This window comes from Ambystoma mexicanum, chromosome 8 (genome assembly GCF_040938575.1).
Source record: "Ambystoma mexicanum isolate Mex_15411 chromosome 8, UKY_AmexF1_1, whole genome shotgun sequence".
Classification (NCBI taxonomy): Eukaryota; Metazoa; Chordata; class Amphibia; order Caudata; family Ambystomatidae; genus Ambystoma; species Ambystoma mexicanum.
This window is the reverse complement of record NC_090929.1, coordinates 1,481,584,469-1,481,602,001: the sequence shown is the minus strand read 5'-3', so window position 1 is coordinate 1,481,602,001 and position 17,533 is coordinate 1,481,584,469. Positions and strand designations below refer to the sequence as shown.

General features: G+C 42.5%; 1 protein-coding gene across 4 annotated transcripts in view; it reads left to right on the top strand.

The window, feature by feature from the left end:
• Positions 1-17,533, top strand: part of SFXN3 (sideroflexin 3) — a 163,408-nt gene that overhangs the window by 12,199 nt on the left and 133,676 nt on the right. The gene's annotated exons all lie outside the window — the stretch shown is intronic.

Here is a 17,533-nt window from a genome sequence, read left to right as displayed (position 1 = left end):
CAGGACAGGGACACCGAGGAGATCAGAAGCTCGAGGTATTAGCCCACTTATTGTCCGGTCCGTAGGGGGCAATCTTGTTCATTGACGAACTGATTGAACGTGGAAATGTATGCAAATCCAGTGTCATGGTTGGACACTATGATATATTTGTCTTTTTTGGCCTTTGGTTTTAGATATTTTGAGAATTCAAGAGACTAAGGAGTCCAGGAGGTGGGTGAGATGCATGATTTAGAAATGTGAAAACACAATTGAATATGCAAGCTATTAAAATGCATAATGGAAATTGAAGGTGAGGTTCATTATTTTCTTTTTTGTAAAATACAAGTAATTGATAAACCTTGAGAAGCCACATCAATGTAGCCCAAGAAGAAGGGTATAGAGAAATACCTGAAATGCGTCAGCAGGAACATCGAAAGATGAAAAATATGTTGTATTTTGTGTGATTTGATGTACAATAACTTATGATGTGGACAAGGTTGAGCAGTAGTTGAACAGCCTATATAAGAATTATTGTATGTACAATGGAATATAAGTGAAAAGTAGAAATTGTGATATTCAAATGAGTTTGGTTCTGGAAGTAGCAGGACCTTCTTACCTTTCAATTTTTTTTGTATATGAATTAGTGGATTAATCAATATTTTGAGTTTGAGTACTCTTATTATTGAATTCTCTTGAATGCAGCAAAGATGTTCATTTTAATGTAACAAGTATGATTTATTGGGAGTACTTCCAATTAAGAGTGCACAAGGATTATCTGTTGGCAACAACAGTCTTTTGGTGGATGTGATCCATTTAGAACCATTTAGATCCCCCACCCCTGTGCCCTAGATAAGTCAAAAATCATGCTGGTGTGTAGAAAGAATATATATATATATATATATTGATTAATGAATAGGAAAATTAATGTTTGGACAAAATTGCACCACCTCACTCAGTGGTCCAAATGCTTTTTCCCCCTAACACTTCCCATTTTTATCACGCAAATTGAAGGTTTAGAATAGAACAGATCACAGACTCTTTAACCCCACAATATGCACAGTCAAAATACTTTGCATGGGGTTCACCTTTAATAACATGTAGCACCTTGAAACATGACCGGATCATACAGTTAGCACTGTCCTTTACATGAAGGTTAATTGAAATATTGTGCAACGCTTTTCTATTTCAAAAAGCAATTTCACACATGCAGCACTCTGTATTTTTAATCTCCCTGCGCACTAGGCAATGCTAGCAGTGTTGGAGCACAACAGACTTTTAAAAACAGTATTCTATAAATTCCTTCACCACAGTGCCATGAAGAATCTCTCTTCTACCAGGAGTCGCTTTCCCACACTGAGTAGAGAGTAGGCTTTTCAATCAGGGACTTCACTTTATTTAATTTTGGCAAGGCACTTTTCTGCCCCGGCAAAAAATAAAAAGATATTCAGTTTACATTCAACACCCCTCTGCTTTTAGGCAGGGTCTGAGGAATGGTTAACATGTAGGAATGTCCTTTTTTGACTAATACACCTTTTTTGTGGGGTTGGTAATGAGAAATATGAGTACCCAATTACTTTAACAGACTATATTTCTATCCACACTGGAAGTAATGTTCTTGATTTCTAATTTCAACAAAATCACCCCATGTTAGCTGGCTATAGGGGAGTTAATTACATTATCACTTGGTAAAATATGTTAGAGATCGGCTTTGTCTGCCCACCCGATCAATAATGGGAAGATATCAAATCAAACATATCCCCAAAAGACTTGGTTTGGTTGGACAGATTACCTTCATATAATTACTGTGTTGGTGCCCAGGAAAAAGACATCATCTCATAGGGAAAGGACATGGGGTCAGAAGTTGTGGGTAGCTTCCAGCATCAATCCCCTGGATTTGCCTCTCCTTGTGTGAATCCCAGCTTCTGCCTTTAACTGGGTTCCTCCAGTTCCTGTCTCCCTGGCAGTGTTAATACTCTAGCACGTTTTTTCAGCATTTCCTACTCAGATAATATCAGACAGCCCCCTCCCCCCTATTCCCATTGCACGTCTCCTTATGAATCTTTGACCACTCCCACAAAATTGTCCAAATTAAGAGATGCCAGATCATTGGCTCCTAATTGGGATTGGACAACTATTTTCAATCCCCGTAACCCAGGCCTAGCCCATTTTCTTTGATTGGACATTTCAGTTACCAAGCTCAAATTCTGGGAGGGATCAGTCCACCACTTATTTACATTTCCACCCATTTCAGTTTTGCACCTAAAACTACAACGTGGCAAATTTATCAAATGTTTCAATAAACCTAACAATATATATATTTTTGGATTAGTTTTATCATGCCGGATTTAATTTAAGAGTCCTGTGTCGGCACAAGTTTGCAGGTTCGAATGACCGTTGTTCATGAATTACTCAAAATAATAAGTAGTGTAACACAATTTTACATAGTTAACTAGTTCACTAAGCTAAGCTACGATCTGCCAAAATCTCTGCTTTGTGGCATTTCCTGGGATGTCATAATCACATCTCAGATTGTAACTATTGTTCCCAAGGTCAGATTTGTAGGAGAGTTGTCACTACGGATAGGTCTGTTCATACGCTTTTTAATGATACTCAAACGATGATGGTGTGATTTATGGTTCCCGAGATAATGAAAAAAATATGATTGTCCATCTAAACCTATGGCAAATTCTTAATTATACATATTATTAGTTGCATAAACAGTATGCTTAGTTTATTCCACTTAGATGTAGTTCCAGTCACCTGTTTCTTCATTGGTTTGGCCTGGTGTAAAACACTTTACATTTTTGCGAAGTCAAAAGCCTGCAGGGGTGATCTCCTCTTCCTGGCCAGCTGGTATAACTCTCCCCCTCAGCATCTGCGGCAGTCTCCTGGGGCATGTCATCTGTCAGCAAGTCCAGGGAGGAACCTTAAATTTACTTGAATTTTGGTGAACTATTCAAAGTTCACCTGTTTATTGGGCCTTTTGTTTTGACAGAGCTACCCTTTAGTCCGCACATGCCCTCCCCATTTCTTGACTATGTGAGCTTCAAAGACATTCCCTGATTCAAGGAAGGTGTGCAGTGCCTGGGCCTTCCAATATCACGAGACAATGTCATTTTGTGCTGCCACAGCTTTTCTTCATGCACAAAAAACTGGTATTTTTGAATTTTACAATTCCTTCACACATTGGCCTGTTTTAATATCTCAGATCATGCCATTGATATCCAACTTCAGATTATGATATACATTTGCATGGTTCAGGCCAGAGAGTTCCCTCAGTAAACAGTTTCTTACCACCCACACGTCCCCACTCTCTCATTTCTATGGCAGCTTTCTCTTTGGGCAAAATGCATTTCAGTATCTCAATAGGCTGTAATGGAACGTAGGCCTCCCTTCTTTTTGCACACGTGGCAAACTTAATTTGAGTCTTTTGGTGTATTTAGCAGTGTTGAAATGTCCATTCTGGCCTTTTGGTCTGCCAAGTCAGTTCGCTTTCAAATTACAGGAAAGTATTTATGCATTTTTACTCCTCAGTCAGTCAAATTCAGTTTCCTTTTGCCTTGGGGCTGCATCTGAACCCCTCAAATATGCCAAACACATACAATGCACATACGAAACATGAATACAACCAACAATTATTACCATTAAAATAAAAATAAAAACAATTGTAAAATGTTCTCCATAAGGTGTTGCACACACACTCCAAGATATACTTACTAATGAAATACAATAAAATCAACACACACCAATCACAAGTAAATCATTCTAAAATTCACATATACATGTGTTACAAAGATTGCAAAAATTACAAAGTGGGGACCCACTTAGTTAAAAATGTAGACCTGTATAAAATAATGGACCTATTTTGTTCTTCTCCATGCCCTAAGTAAATAATTGCCCATGGCAAGAGTTTCCAGAGTATCCTTGGCGGCTAAGCATAATGTCATAGCCTCAGCAGTAGTTCGTTACACAAGTTTTTAAATAAGTTTAAGAATACTTCTCAGATCTCCTTTGTGAGGGCAGAACAAAACTTAAGTGGATCAAATCTTCAATTACATGAAGGTAAAATGGACATGTGGGCATGCCATTATAATCCCCTTGTTCCTAACATCTAAATAGACCTCGTACTAAAGACTGTTTCTTAGAAAATGATAAGATTGAGTCAACTTTGTACAGATTTCATCCTCCCTCACTACATTTAGGGCATCACTAATACGGGTTTTGTAACTAATTCCATGTGTGACACCTTCAGCCATTCCTGGTATTTTCATACAACAGCGCTTTGAAGCATGGATTTGTAGGGTCATAATTATGTGTTAAAAGCAAAACTATAATTAGCAGAATGTATCAGTGATCAAAACGTAAAGTTGCAATTTGCCTTCCAGGCATAAAGGTACTCGCCATCTCAATTCTACATATAAAGACAGCACATCATTTTTAAGCAAGAGTCTGTTATTACTAGCCAGTGGTAAGTGGCAAGTGTGAATTTTGAACCCTGAATGTAGCGTGCGGTTGGATTTGAAGCCCAGACAGCCCACATGTGTCAAGCATGGTTTAGGGTCTCTTATATGCTTCAGAAAATGTTTTTGAACTTTGACCCTGCATATCTTTGAAATAATGTTAATTGTTTAGTTTAATATTTATAACGTGCCAAAGGCCCATAGGCAAAAAGGCGCACATATAAAACAAAGACAAGCAATATGCCACGAAATGTGAGGCTTGACCAGAGTAGTGTAGGGTAACTCCCAGCGATCAGACCAAGAAAATACAACCTGCTAGGGAAAAAGACTAGGTGCACCTGCTTTTGAGAAAGACAAGAGTTTTATTTTGTATACAAAAGTAAAAAGGTGACAGAGTATTATGAATCCACTGCCACAGAGCTCTCTGACGTCTTCCATACAAGATTCAGGTTATAAACACACAAATCGTCACTCATGACTTAACCCATATACAGTGTTAATCCCTCACCCTCATTGGCTGCTGCGTATATACATGCTAATGATTACGCATAACCCATTCTTCAGTTGGTTCTGGTGTCTTCTGGCTCATCTTAACCACACATGGGTAGCTTCCCCGTCCATCATGAAAGGCTGTAAAGCAGTTGGTTAACATCAATTGGCGCCACCCTACATTTTATCCTAACCACGTGACATGCACCTGGTTATCAATGTGAACTCAGTTGGACTCTTTGAGGTCAGCCTGGTCCTTGCGGACAAAGCAGCACTTTTCTCATCCCAAACACGTTGGCGCCCCCCATAATGCTCTCCCCACTGTATAGGCGTCATTGGTTGGCTCTCACTGGCACAAAACATAGATCATGTTGTTCTCTGTTTGTCTCTTTATCAGTCACCCACCCCACAAGAATAAACTTAGTGTCCCACTAATTAATCCAGTTCACAAAGGATTTAGGGCCCATTTCCCTGCACATCTGGTAGTTCAAATACAGTGACCATCATTCTGAGGAGCGCTAGTGTCTTAAATCTTGGTTCATGTTTTGGCTTCCCAAGACCTCTGCCTTCGCTCTCAGGAATACAAACTTGGTACTAGGCCGCAGCCCTTCACTTCTTCGGCTGCACACATTGCTACCTAATTCGTTCAAAGACCTTAACTGATGTGGGGGCATATGTGTGTTCTTTACCGTGCTGGGAATCGGGATGCAATGGTGAGACAAGAAATGAGGCCTCATTGTTCTGCGTTGTCTATGAGAATATGGCATGCGAGGATTCAGGTCTACTTGCAAATGCAATGTTAGTCTGTGTTATGACTGTCTTGTACTTAAGCACACTATAGCCCACATAATTCAATTACGACATTGCTAATTAGCTTTCCCCTTTGTGGTTTCCTACTTCTGCCAATTATCCCCACCACATCCCCCTGCCCCCTACACCGTCCAGTGTTCATTTCCGTATTCTAATATATTTTCAACAATCTAAATCGTCTGGGAGGGGCGGTGGTCTGGCCATGCATCCCAACAGTAGTCTGATGATTGTAAACAACAATACGTAAAATTGCCAAATTTAGATTAATAAGCCAACATATAGATCAAGAGTTTAAAGAAGAAGGTCTTCAAGGCTAGATTGAGAGAGAACATAATTCTCTGAGATTGCATGGGAGGCTGTTTCATAGACGCTATGGAATCAAATGCCAGATTCCTGGCTTATGAGTGTTTTTAGAGGTTAAATTAACTCAAAACAAGAGAACCATGCATAGTTTGCATTTTCTTATGTGGAAAGTATCCGTGATGTATTCACATCTGGATTTTCAAATTGTCCTGTGAAACAGACCAATTGTGTACGTCAGACAACACGTGTTGTGCTAGAGGATGCCAGTGGAATCATGTAAGCGGGTAATGTTGCATACAGATTTTTTTCTTTTTTTTTCATTTGATACATTTAGGGCAAATTGTATTGATTTGTAACGTTTCTTTGAGATTAGGGGTAACATTAAGTCAAGCATAAACATTAAATCGAGCATAAAGAGACTGTGGTCTAATTGTTCATGGTTCAAAATGGCTGAGGTTAATTTTAGCTCTTGCTTGGGGCTTTAATTGAAGAGCCTTGGTGACTGTGACGCCAACAGCTACGAGGGACTACTTTTGACTCCGAGGGCTAACCAATACCATACTAACTTTTGCCTGTGTGACATTTGGTTTGTATGTGCCAAAGAATATGGGTGTGTCCTATCCTATCCCTCCTTCCATGTTCGGTTCCACGCAAGTGGGTTCCTCTTGCGTTCTCCTGCTGTTCCTGTCTAGTCTGTCTTTCTCTTATTTCCTGGCTCGTCTGCCTGCCCCTGTGAGCATGACATCCTGGGAGTCTGGCCTGCATGTGCTGATGGATGAATGAATGTTTCCTGTGTGTTCTGCCCCCGAGTTATCTGTGTCCGCTAGCTTCCCTCTGGTGTTGGATCCCCAACCTTACAGCTACCTGCTTACCCGAGTGATCCTGGTCTTCAATAATGGACACTTGCCTGTGCCACCTGCTTATAGTCACCCTGCGCCTCGGGGTATATTGAACATTGCAGTGTTCATACGAATTTAAAAAACCTCTAGTCTCTGGTGCGAATTCATATTTCCTTTTCCGAGCCAGCATATTAGATCTTAAGTGGGCATCCCGAGTGTTTCGACTGGTTGCCATGGAAGCAGAGCTCGGCACCCATGTTTTTAAATCAAAGCATCTGTTAAATGCACGAGACACTCTGACTCACGGGTTGTGCTGTTTCAATCCTGCCTAGTATTTTTAGTTTGCGGGTCTATAATCCTCCAGGGTGTTTATTAAGTAACAACAGTCGTCTGCGATGAAATCCGGGCAAAGTGCTTGATTTATTTTTTAAAGTCTTGATGAAAGTGCATGTGTTTTTAGACTTGATGTGTGTGCATGGAAACTCTAGAAAGCTCTGCAGATGATGGCTCACACAGCAGGAATGTTATGGAAAATATGATTCTGTAGTTGTGGCAGTTTTTAGAACTGGTGAATTTGCGCGACTGCTGTTTGTTCGAAAACCCCCACGCAGTAGCTTACAAAGTACGGTTGTTTGTCTAGGCCTTTGTGAGGCCATATTCTAGTTGTATCTAACGGTCACAGTATTCAATTTTCAGTAGGTTAAGGCTTTTTTTATTTGCCCACGCTGCATTCTACCATGTTAGCACTATTTTGATGTAAATACACTGTATAAATATATACATGAAAACATGTGCTTGTCATCTCATGTTTGTAAGCTACAGTTCACGATTTAGATCTTTTTTTGACTTGGGCTGTTTGTTTTGGTGACTTACATAGTTCTAACATACCACCACACGTACAATTTGAGGCACAAAGCCATAGAAAATATACCCTGCGTCAATGCACCAGAGGGTCTATGTTGTAGCCCAACGAGCCTGTGAGGGCTCTAAACCTCCAACTCTTTTCAGAGGTGCAATGTCTGGGTGGCCCTGAGGACACTTTCAAGTATGACTGGTCTTACATGTGTAAGGTCCCTCCTCCGTTCATGCAGAGCTTGCTCTCTTGATGGGGCTGGTGTAACGCCGGTTTTTGCGAGGTGTTAAAATGTCCTATAGTATCCAACTGAGCATGCATATTGTCTGTTATGATTCACCTGTGCTGTCAATTTTTCCAATCCTGTCAAATTTGTATGCCCTTCAGATGTGCTCATTTCCGTATGGGTGGGAGAAAATTAGATACTCATTGTTTTCAGATATTTCTGCCCTGCAAAAATGTTCCTACCCTTTTGAACATTTTCCAGCAGATTGCAATTTCTGATGTATAGGAAAAAAATGGCATGACCTCTGCTGTCAAATTTATCTATTTTGTTTTCCTATTCCTCACATTTTCCAGCGTAGATAGGAATTTCTGCTGCTACGAGAAAATTACATGATCCCTTTTTTCATCTGTCCCTACGTACCTGTTGAATTTTCACAACTTTTTCCTGATGCTAGAATTCTCTAATGGTTGGGAGAAATGGCATGGCCATTGATGACAAATGATGCTACACTGCCAAATGTCCTTCCTGTAGGATTTTCTGATCGAAAGATGTCACATTGCCAATAGTGTCGCGTGAACGACCCCTCCCGAGGTCTAGAAGGCTATTAGCACATACTGGTAATAGCAATGTAGGTTTTAGAGTTGTGTTTGTAAAGTAAGAACGTTGTTTATTAGTGAGTAAAATACACTCTTGAACTGTTTCAGTAAAGTAAATTTGCTTTAATTTTGTTATAGATTGTCTTAAGTTCATTGTTTTAATTGCAAACTTGATTGAACTGGACAGTTTTTTACATGAGCCTGAATTGGGAGTCGTGTATAAGTAAACAGTTTCTTTATAGAAAAGTGAAAGCATTTTCACATTGTTTAGCTTTTATTATAATTATTATAATTATTCTTTTTTAACACGCTTAATACCAGCAAGTGGTTTCTAAGTGCGTGATCGGGATTCGAAACTGTGTTGTGCTGCGTTGTCTTGGTTCCAAGACAACGCGTTGCACCAGAGCTATCCTTCCTATCCTTACTGCCTTCACTTTGGTGCAGTAAATGGGGGGTTGCAGTGAAGACAAAAAAAAATCCTTGCAGAGTGGGAGTGCCTTGTTAAATGAAATCTTGCCTGTAAATTGCATTGCTGTTTTCCTGTCTGCCTTTAAAGTCAGAATGCAGTAAATCACAGTAGTTATTAACTGCACTCTGAACATTTTGATTGGCTGAGAGGAGGTCAATAATTACTTTCATGTGCTAATGAGTATGTAAGTCGGAGAGGGCCCCCAAGGCGTGGGGGACCATTTCAATTGGAGAGTTTGAAATGTCCCAATGCTGACTGTGCCTCATGGTTTCTTTTGAGGTTCCACAAGTGTTGTGCAGACAGCGCCCATCTGAAGCTAGTTCTAAACCTTTCTGTGAATTATCCTCAGATACCATTCCTTTCCAAACTCCACTCCTCGACTCACTCCAACACTTGCCCCTGGCGGGGAGCAGCAGGTTCAATTCTGAACTTGTGCTTAGGCGATCAAATCAGCATTGCCGGTCTCTTTACTAAAAAGCGCCACGGCTCTGGATGTTCCAAGTGTACTGAGTGTCAAGACATGTACAACTAGGACAATGTAGCCCCAATGCCAGGTCAAACGCGGCCAGTGGTGTAGGGTTGAGTTGCTAAAAATGTGTGTCATACGTGTTACATTTGAACCACTTGAAAGCCCTAACCTGCTTTGAGGATGGAATCTAAGTCAGCCTTTTGGAATTTCACCTATGTACCTCCGTTATTATGCTGGTTGCTCTACTTGGGATCACACTGCTTAATGAGACATTGTACATCCTTCTATGGAAAATAGTTAAGTGAAGTTCAAACTGATCTACTTTGGTTTATGGTTCTTGCAAAATGTTCCATAATATGTATGAATAAATAGTTCATCAAGTGTTTTGTAACCATAATGAATCTGAAAAGGCAGCAACACAGGAGCGAAACAGTCTCATAACTTGGGTCCTATTTTTTTTTTTTTTTGTTGAACAAAAAATAAGACGAGGGACACTGTATAGAGTTTGGTTAAAGAAGAACTTTTTGTTACAGAGGCTTCGAGTGTTTGAAAGAAGTTTGTGATGGTGTCAAGGTGGACCTTTGAGCTTTATGTTGATTAGAAACTTTGATTGGCCGATAGTTAATTTAATCTCTATTAGATGGAGGAGCAGCTAGCAGAGTGTTCTCTGATTGGTGTAGCCCAGTCCCACATCCGAGGGGGAGTCACAGGGTTGCTCCCAAGTTCTTTCAATTTAGTGGTGAAAGCTAAGCTTCCGTTGCACCACCTGCAAACATTAGGATCACTTAGACATAGTGCAGTTTTCCAGTCTAAGCAGAATGTCTTTTTGCTACTTAAGTAGCAAATAGAAATTGGGATCTATGTCCAAATGCTGGGAACAAAAGACCGACTTTGCAGGATCCAGGCCTTTATAGCCACCCCTGCAAGGGCTGTCTTTGTTCACTGCCCCCTCGCCAGGCCTTTTGGGGATTCGCCCCCTACTGCCTGGTCCCCCCACCCCACCCCACTCCCTTCACTTACCTGCTGGGGGCTCTGGCTGTCTTCCTCATCAGCCGCAGGCTGCGAAGCCGGAAGCTTCACATACTGCACATGACGTTTTGTGCATCGGGCATCCGTTTTCACGCCCTACAGACTGCAAATGAGAATTGACTTCAGGGAGAATGTGTGAGAGGATGAATGCTTTGTCTTAGTTATTCTATTACTCATTTACTATGGTTTATATTTCATTATAACCTTCTCTGTTAATGAAGATTGCCCATGCTGAGAGCGCTGGTCAGTCTGGATTCTATTAAAGACAAGGAGGCGAGCATTATGCTCTTCTTTCTTTATTACTGCAATCTCAGCAATTTTAAATCTCAAACATTTTAACACTTCAACTGATCAAACCATTTTGTTCGTTCTGCCCCTGAACTAAAAAAGGGTTGTCAGTTTAAGTCCATTTTAAAATGTTTCTTCTAGGCACTACAAAACCCCATAAGTCTCTGCTTTCCTGTAGTTCTCCTAGCCTTCAATGCCCAATCAGGTCCAGTTCCCTCCTATATCTAGTCCTTTCCTCTATGACTCTTCCTCTTTCTTTGTTGCTGCAAGTAAAGATAAGTACCCTTTCATTTTCGATTATCATACGAATATTTATACAATAGAATAACATACACAGATACCCCAGAGCTGGACATTTGTCACGAAAGCGACGAAAGACATAAGAGAAAGGGGATGATAGAACATGGTGAGGATGCCAAGACAGAGTCCTGGATCTGGGAGATCCACTCGCCAAGATAATGGACCTAGCAGAGAAAGCATCAGACACTGGAGAACCAGTAGATGTAGTACCCCTGGGGAATTGGGCCCAGAGGGCAATGTGCCTATTGGGCAATGCTAACTGCGCCCTCTCAGCCGAGAGGAGACGGGAAGTATTGCTCAAGATTGATAATAAGTTGAGAGAAAGCGCAAAGCTCCATCCGGCGTCTGTTCGTTTTGGCCAATTCAGAAGACCTCAAGGACACAGAGCCCAATACTGGGAGAATCGCCAACAGGATAATTTTTTTCCCGACCAGAGCCCCCTTCCCTAGTAATCGCAGAGGCGCCTACAGGCAGACCAACACGCCTAACGGTGAGTGCCCAGTCAGCTGCTCTTCCACTAATGGGAGGCAGAACGCACTGGTTTCTGAATGCATGGTGAGAATTTTCCAGCGATGCATGGGTATGGCAAGCAGTTTCAGGCATGCAGTTGGAGTTTGTAGGCAACCCCACACAAGCGCAAGAGCCAGCAAAGATACATATGCCCTTAGAAGAGCAACAGCTGCTGTCGTTGGAATTGTGCAGTCTGGCAGACAAAGGGGCGATAGAGAGGGAGAGGATGGAGGGCAAAGGTTTCCTCAGCAACATGTTTTTAGTGCGCAGAGGGGAGAAGATCAGACCAGTCATCAACTGAAAAAGTCAGAACGAGTGGGTGGTATACCGACATTTCAAGATGGAAGTCATCAACTTAAAAAGTCAGAACGAGTGGGTAGTATACCGACATTTCAAGATGGAAGGTATTCACCTTCTGCAAGACCTGCTCAGAGCAGGAGACTGGCTGGTCAGGTTAAATCTAAAAGATGCCCATCTTACCATCCCGATCACAGTACAACATCTGAAGTATCTTCGGTTCAGATGGGGGGGGGGATGAAGGTGTGGCGGATCACATGCCTCCCATTCAGATTAGCGTCCGCTCCATGAGCGTTCACCAAGATTATGCGTCCAGGGGGAGCATCTATTTGGGAGAGGGGAAATCAGGATGATCCTGTACCTAGACGACATCCTTATCCTAGGGCTTTATTGTAAACGAAGAAAAATCCGATTTACACCCATCTCAGAGGATGGAGTTTCTGGGCTTCGTGGTAGACACCCGGAAGGCTTCCTTAGAGCTCCCGCCAGCAAAGGTAAGAGGTATAAAGAAAGAGCTGAGAGCAGTAGCTGCCAAGAAAGTCGTGTATCTTCGCATTCTAGCCCAGATAGTCGGATTACTAGCAGCCTCCATGCAAGCCATTTTTCCCGGGCCTCTGCACTACAGAGCGCTTCAGAGGCTAAAAATAAGGGACCTCAGGGGAGGTCTAGGTTATCATCAATTGGTAACTTTGGATCAAGAAGCCATTACCGAGATCCATTGGTGGCTACACAATATGGAGGCCTGGAACGGCAGGGCCATCTTCGGAGACACCCCGTACATCGTGATTGAATCAGACGCAAGCAGAGCCGGGTGGGGGGCGTGATGCAGCTCCTTGGAAACAGGAGGGAAATGGGCTGAGGAAGAATTATCCCTTCGCATAAATTGCTTGGAGCTCCTGGCAGGCTCTTTCGCGGTACAGGCATTTACCAAAGATCGGGTCAAATGCTGCATGCTCCTCAAGACGAACAATATTTTGGTGGTCCGATATATCAACAAACTAGGGGGAACCTCCTCCAAGATGTTGGCCGAGCTGGCGAAAGATTTTTGCCATTTCTGTCTGAGCCAGCACATATCAGTATCGGTAGAGTATTTGCCAGGGAGTCATAATACGGTAGCGGACTGGAATTTGCGATATTTGGCAGACTCCAGTGACTGGAGCCTTCCCCCAGACGTCTTCTGTTGACGACAGAACATATGGGGCCTGCTAGATAAGGATCTGTTTGCATCCAGGCTGAATGCACAGGTACCAAAGTTTTTCAGCTGGAGGATAGACCCGGCTGCAGAAGGTTCGCAGAGAGCATGCAGAGTTAGTGCTAGTCGTTCGATATGGAAGTCGCAGCCGTGGTTTCCAGTAGTGATGTAACTTTCTATGGATTTTCCGATAGTGATTCCTCACAGAGCCACATCCTTCGGGGACCGAACGGGCAACTCCATCCACTAGTACTGGGAGGAACACTGCGCTTGATGGCATGCAGGATTTCGGGCAGAGATGGCAACTCCCAGGAATTTCGCAGTTCGCTGCTGAGTTTATCAGGGATTCATGGGCACCGTCTACCATTAGGAGCTATTGTGCCACGTGGAAACAGTGGAACGCATTCTGCACAGGAGTTTATACCGATCCCGTTTCGGCCCCTGTAGTTCAGGTACTAAACTTCTGGCACAGCGATTCGCGTAGGGAGCTGCCTACAGGTCCGCTATTTCAGCAGGACATGAGAAAGTAGACGCCAAGCCGATAGGGGAGCACCCGACGATTTTGCGACTCCTGAAAGGGATGAAGATGCGCAAGCCACCGGTACCCAAATATTCGGCGCTTTGGGACGTTCAGTCGGTCTTTAGATTGTTTCTACCATGGCCGCAGAATAAGGACCTCTCTCGGTCGCAGCCGTCGGGGAAGCTAGCGATGCTACTTTGCCTCATTGCGTGCAGGAGGGTCTCAGACGTGAAAGCCTTAAAAGTAGACAGAAAAATATTTTACCCAGAAGGGGTGGCATTTAACGTGCCGAATAGGACAAAGTCAGATTCAGCAATAATATCTTACATGTACTTCCCCAACAAGAGTAGGTTATGCGTGGCGCAGTGCATTAAAGATTACGAAGTAGCAACATCGCATGTTCGGCCCAGAGGCGTTACACAACTCTTGATTGCGCGTAAGAAACCATTTCACACAGTAGCGACAGCCACGATCGCCAGATGGGTGCGAGAGGTTATGCAATGGGCTGGTAATGATTTATCACAGTTTGGGGTGCATTCAGTAAGGGGCAATGGCCTCCAGGACCTTTGCGGCAGGCGTATCATTACAGGATATCATGAAAGCCTCTGATTGGTTGAATGAGTCTACATTCAAAACCTTTTATTTCAAGCCTATCTCCCAGATAGCGAGTACAGTAATTGACAGCATTGAACATGCATAATGCTCGCCTCCTGCCTCGACATAAAATGAAGATTACCCATGCTGAGAGCGCTGGACAGTCTAGATTCTATTAAAAGACAAGGAGGCGAGCATTATATCCCGCCCAGGGAGACGCAAGATTGATTATGTATATGAAATATGAAATATGCCTGGTAACAATGTATGTGGCATATTGTATGGAGAACCCACCCTTATGATCACTTCTCTAATGATTGCAGGGGAAGACTGGAAACAAAATTGAGAAGTATGTCCAGAAGTGCAGGAATACAGTTTCAGGATCCCGTTGTATTGTTGGGAATGCAAGAATGACGTTCCAGTTCAGTTAATTGCGAGTTACCAGTTGAGTTTAATGTTATATGGACATTAGCTGCCGGTTATACGGACATAGAATGATCATGTTGTTAATTTAAGCTGATCCATCAGTGAAACGTTACCAGGCCTCCTCTTGTTCATTTTTTTTTTCTTCTAACTCCCTAAGTGTATATCGGTGTGCAAGAGGAGAGCAATCTTGGTTGCCCTCTAAAAACTACAAAAGAAATTGGGAGCAGGCACCTTATTAAAATTGGGCACAGCCATTTGTTATTTCTGAATGCCTACGTAGCAAAGAGCATGCTATTTCTGTATTGTTGATGACCGTTTCTTTTATTTTATTTCAGTGATGTTGTGACGGGTGTCCTTGATGTGACGGGCCCTTCTTTCTGGGCCACAACCTGAGAATGTAGTGATTTTGTCCAAATTGTAGCATGAGGTGCTCTGATTCACATTTTTCTGAGCACTTGTTCCTAGCTTTCATCCGGTACGTTGCAGTGTGTTTCTGTTGATTATTCAAACCATTTTCAAATGCACTGTTGGCCTCCTTCTCTTATTCTCCTTCTTAAACCGCAAAGGTCACGTTAGTAGAAAGTCTGTCTCATGTGGTCGGCAGACCCGTTTCCCTTGATTACCGCACACAGCCTACCACCCACACAAAGCCTACCAATGTAATGCTGAGCTGTGGCTCCTGGTTTCTGTGGACTTCTGTGCCTAGTTGCACCTTTCACTGGGTTTGCTTCACCACTTTTTATGAGCATCGTAGAGCTGATTTGGGGTTTGGCAGCAGTGTCAACCACTTTCGGGGTGGGGATGTATGTGGGAACATAATGTAGGTGTCCTGAGGGACTGTCTTCCTTGGTTTTGTCCACAGGCCTGGTGTATCCTTCTTCTTGGCTGAAAGGTTAACTTGTTTCTTTTTCTACTCCAGGACCTGGCATCTGCTTGCATCTTGTGTTTCTGTTCTCCCCTTGCTGACCGTATATCTCCCATCACACACATTCATTGGTCCTACACCAGCTTATAAGAGAATCTAAGGAGAACTGGACCTGTCTCAAAACAGACCATGAGTCACGCGTTTTGAATCAGGCTGAAGCCCTCAAACCATATGCAGACATTTTGCAAGATAACCAGCAAAGGGAGATTGGTTACCTGTGACTTAAGCCTGTGAAATGGATCTAATCTAAAAGTGTACCTTAAACATGATTTACAAACTTCCATTATCTTTTCAAGTATAGAATGCATCCATGTGTTTCAGTGCTGCAAAATCCACAAGGGGTCTTACAGGACAGAAGGGGAATGTCAACAGGTCCTTAATGTAGCATTGCAAGCAAATGTGCTCTTGAGCTCATATCTTTGTGTAGGGCTATTAAGGGAAGTTTCTTATCAGATAATATGTCACCGCTGGTATGGCTGTGACTATTGCTATAGCATGTCCGATGCTCCTTTTAGGGACATAGGCTATTACACATTGTCAGCAAATGGCCTGTACTCTGTTAGCACAGAATGTTGTCACCTGGAATCACACTGTGTCACTCTACCATGCTGAAGTTTTCCTTATCCGTTCCTGGCCCCACACTTACTCTGCACTACAAAAGACCATATTTTGCAGCCATGATAACAGGAAAATTACCACATTGATAATCCCTGTACTGTCTCTAGTAATAAGCATGCATCGATATATCTGACCCACTTCTTAACAATAATCCCCACTGTCCTCCTATTTGCAAGTTCTGGGCAGGGTGCTGTCTAGTTTTCTTTTTTTCTTGACAGTTCTGAATCAGGAGTGCAAATGTACCAATAGCTAGCACCAGTTCTAATGATAGATCTCACCTATCATGTGTCCACCGCCGCTTCCATAGGTAAAAGAAAATACACTCCATCTCCCCCTAAGACATGTCAAATAGGAATGTGCATTGAAGACCATTGTAAGCAGGAGAAACGGACACAATTGCCATATAAACTAATCGAAGCACAGGGCAATAGATTGATTTCCCCAAGATGAAACCACCTTGATCAAAAAGGGAAGCCCAGGTTAGGATACATATCTTCTGGTTATAAAGCCAGCAGCTTGGCACGCCACTTCATCCCCTCGTTAGCTTTCATTTTGCTTGATCTATTGCTTCATACTAGTGCCCATTTTTTGTATTTTTAAGTATTCCCACATTTGTTAAATAAGAATGCTAAAGTGTTCAGGGAAAGATATTTGGCCAAGACCATATATTTCTGGACAAGTAGGGAAGATGGGATAGGGAAGTTGGGATTAAAATCTGACTAATTATTTTAGCAACTTGGTAAGTGTCATAGAAGAGACATAACACAACCCTTGTCCTCTCAGACATTGTAAGGCAAACCTCCAGACAACCAACCAGAGAAGAAACAATCCACTAAATAAAAAAGCTTAGTGCACATCTTTGCAAGGAAAACAAATGTATTTTGTATAAAAAGAAAAAAGGAAAAAGGTGACCGAGGATGTCATAAAACCCAATTGCCACATAGCTCACTGGGTTAGGTCAACACGTGCAGGTTGTTATGTAGGGACAGAAACAGTATACAGTGTTATCCCACCACCCTTATTCGCTGCCTCCTATATACATACTACCAGTCCGCTATAGTCCCTTGATTGATTGGACACATCTTCATCTACCCCTGCCATCTAACATGTGGTCTTCTCCTCCGTCACCTTAGTTCCCCGCTACCTGATTGGTGGGTTTCGTGACATATTACCCTCCCCACGGGTCTAATCACGTGGTGTGCACCTGGTCCTTAACATGAGCTCAGCAGATACTTTCAAGTTCAAATTGGCCCTTAACAATAAATGAGTGCTTCTCTTGATCCCAGACACATGGCTGCTCCGTTATGCCTGCACGTCCCAGGATTACATTTGTTGGCATCA